The 3276-nt window shown below is 40.8% G+C and overlaps 1 pseudogene; it reads right to left on the reverse strand.

Moving 5' to 3' along the window:
• Nucleotides 1-1707: 1707 nt before the first annotated feature.
• Nucleotides 1708-2633, reverse strand: LOC129504098 (olfactory receptor 4K15-like; annotated as a pseudogene).
• Between the last annotated feature and the right edge of the window lie 643 nt (nucleotides 2634-3276).

Raw genomic sequence — 3276 nt, forward strand, 5'->3', positions numbered from 1 at the left:
CTGCCCCTCCTGGGATCTTGCCCCAGTTCCCTGCGAGCGCCTTTCCGTCTGGAAAGATGGGTGGAGCTCCTGCTTCTGTGGGCCTGGGCTTTCCTGTCCTGGGGGCTCCCGCTGCCCGGCCTTAGCCCCGCTCCTCCCGGGGCCCCTCCCCGTTGGATACTTTCTTATTTCTTTATTTTTTTTCCATCTTCCTACCTTGATAGAAGCACGAACTCTTCTCACTGTAGCATTTTAGTTGTTCTCTCTTTAAATCTCAGGCCGAATTCGTGGGTTTTCAGGATGATTTGAAAGGTATCTAGGTAAGTTGGTGGGGACAGGTGACTTGGGGACCCTACTCTTCCACCATCTTGCCCCACCTCTCCCATGGTATTTCTTTTCAGAAATAAATACCCGCTCAAATCTTTTGCTCCTTTTGGGGTACCTGTTTTATTAATTTCTAGGAAGTACTCAGATTTTTGTATATTGTGTTGTTTTCATGATGGTTTCTTTGTGACTTTCTTCTTATCACTCTAAGTTTCTTGTGCTTTGAAGCAACACATTATCCCTTCTCATCCTCCCAGCTGTGTTTTCTTATTTCTTTATTTTATTTATCTTATTTCTTATTTTCATTAACATAAGGTAAAATTATAATCATAAAATCACTTATTAATATAAGGCAATAAGTTTTCAAGTTATTATGAATGATTCTTCCTGGTTACTTAACAAAAAGGGTCAAGAGAAACTCCACCTTTAAATCAACATTGAAGACTTGAAAACTTGGCCTATAGGGCTAATGCTGTGGAGTACAAGGGCAAAACGATTTCAGTTCAATTCATTTTCTTCCGAAGTAGATGTCGACCACTCAGATATCTTTAGTATCCTGTCTAGCTAAGCAACGGTCAGAGTGAGTAAATCATGTATTTTTAGAAATGAGAATAATGGGGATCCCTGGGTGGCGCAGCGGTTTAGCGCCTGCCTTTGGCCCAGGGCGCGATCCTGGAGGCTGGGGATTGAATCCCACGTCGGGCTCCCGGTGCATGAGCCTGCTTCTCCCTCTGCCTGCGTCTCTGCCTCACTCTCTCTCTCTGTGACTATCATAAATAAATAAAAAATAAAAAAAAGAAATGAGAATAATGGATAATTAACTCAGAGTGGTTTTGTAGTAATACATAAGCTACGTAAAATGCTTAGCATGGCGTTGGGGGCATTAGTGGTATTAAGTAATGATACAATGATTAGTTTTATCATTGTTATCATCTGATAATTTTTTAGTAAATACAAAGGCATATTTATGCAAATTATTATTATCAGTTATTATCTATTCCAAGTGGTAAGAATTTAAGTATTGGAGTTATTTAAAATTTGATTTATTCACTAGAGAGAGAGAGAAAGAGAGAAAAATTGAGCAGAGAGAGAGGTGGAGGGAGAGAAAATCCTCAAGCAGACTTCATGCTGAGAATGGAATACTGGATCCTAGGACTCTGAGATTGAGACCTAAGCTGAAATCAAGAGTCAGATGCTTAACTGACTGAGCCAGCCAGACATCCCTAATGTTGGATTTTTGAACATATCTTTGTCATGGAATAAATACAAACCATACATCTGGGAATACTCCATGCTTACAGATATGAAGGGTCATGTTTCCAGTTTAGTTTACAGGTCAAAATGTGGCCAAATTGGGATGTAGACAGTGCATTTGCTGATTACATGAGAAAACTAAAAATTGTCCTATGGATTTGTAAGCCTACTTATCAGTCTCTTGATGGCATTCCTAATCTCTTTATTTCTCAGAGTACAAATGGCTGGATTCAGGAGAGGTGTGATTACTGTGTAAAACACAGCAAGCAACTTGTCCACCCAAGTGATGCTAAGTGGCCACAGATAGATGAACATGCAGGGTACAAAGAAGAGAAGCATCACTGTGATGTGGGAGGTGCATGTAGAGCACCTTGGATGTTCCATCCTCAGAGTGAAGACAGACTGTTACTAGGATGTAGGTGTAGGAGGCCAGTAAGAGAAGGAAGCAAGTTGTTGCCAAGACCCCACTGTCAGAATTTATCAACATTTTCAGAGTATGTGTGTCCATGCAGGCCAGTTTGCTCACCAAAGGAATGTCACAGAAAAAAACTGTGACCCACTCTTCTGGGTCCACAGAAGGGCAGATCTAAAATCATAGCCAGTCGGCTCATGGCATGCACAAAACCAATGATGCATGATATCAAAACTAGCCAGATGTACTTTTGTCTGTCCATGATGCTGGAGTAATGGAGTGGCTTGCAGATGGCCATGTAACAATCATGGGCCACTGTCACAAGAAGCACCATCTCAATTCCTGCAAATAAATGCACACAGAGGATCTGGCTTGTGCATCTACCAAAAGAGATGGTCTTATGATGCTTTAGGAAGTCTGTGGTCAGTTTGGGGGTAGTTACTGAGGTAAGGCAGAAGTCCACAAATGAGAGATTGGCTAAGAAGTACATTTGGGAATGGAGATGAGGGTCCGTGATGAATAAGATCACTACGATGAGGTTGCCCACCACAGTCATCAGATAGAGCATAGAGGAGGGCAGTAGGAGGAAGGTCTGGAGCTCCCTTGAATCACAAAGTCCATGAAAAATGAACTCGGACACCACAGACTGATTTACATCATCCATTTAGTAATTGTGTTCTAATGCAGACCAAAGAAAGACATGAACTAAGAACTTCTAGAATGGAAAGAAGAACCTCATGAATGCTCAGATGTTTTGGAATAGATGACTGTTGTGCAAAATTCAAATCTTAGCATTGTATGAAGCTGAAGATTGAAAAGAAATGTTCCTTAAATTACAGGTAGGCTAGTCCTATGACCAAGGTGGGGAACTAATTATAGAAGGGTAGGTCCAAAACCTTACCTATAAGAGGTCTAGTTATGGGAATGAAAAAATAAATATTCTGATGGAAAATGTCAATGCGACATATTCTTTTTTTAATACAAATTTATTTTTTATTGGTGTTCAATTTGCCAACATGTAGAATAACACCCAGTGCTCATCCCCTCAAGTGCCCCCCTCAGTGACGTATTCCATAGATAACTTCTCCAAGGCTTGAATCTGCCTCTTCTGGAGAGAGAATACATAGCTTTGAAATACATTCAGAAGCTCTTTCCCAGGCTCCAGGACAATAATGGAATGCTATGTTTCTCATGCATATATGAGTCTCAGAAGCAAATCTATTGTGAAGTGGATATGTGTTAGCCCACTGAACTGAGCCAAATTCCTTCACAATCTCTGAGTCATCAGATGACTTGAAAAGAGATAT

Source organism: Nyctereutes procyonoides, unplaced genomic scaffold, assembly GCF_905146905.1.
Source record: "Nyctereutes procyonoides isolate TBG_1078 unplaced genomic scaffold, NYPRO_anot_genome, whole genome shotgun sequence".
Taxonomy (NCBI): Eukaryota; Metazoa; Chordata; class Mammalia; order Carnivora; family Canidae; genus Nyctereutes; species Nyctereutes procyonoides.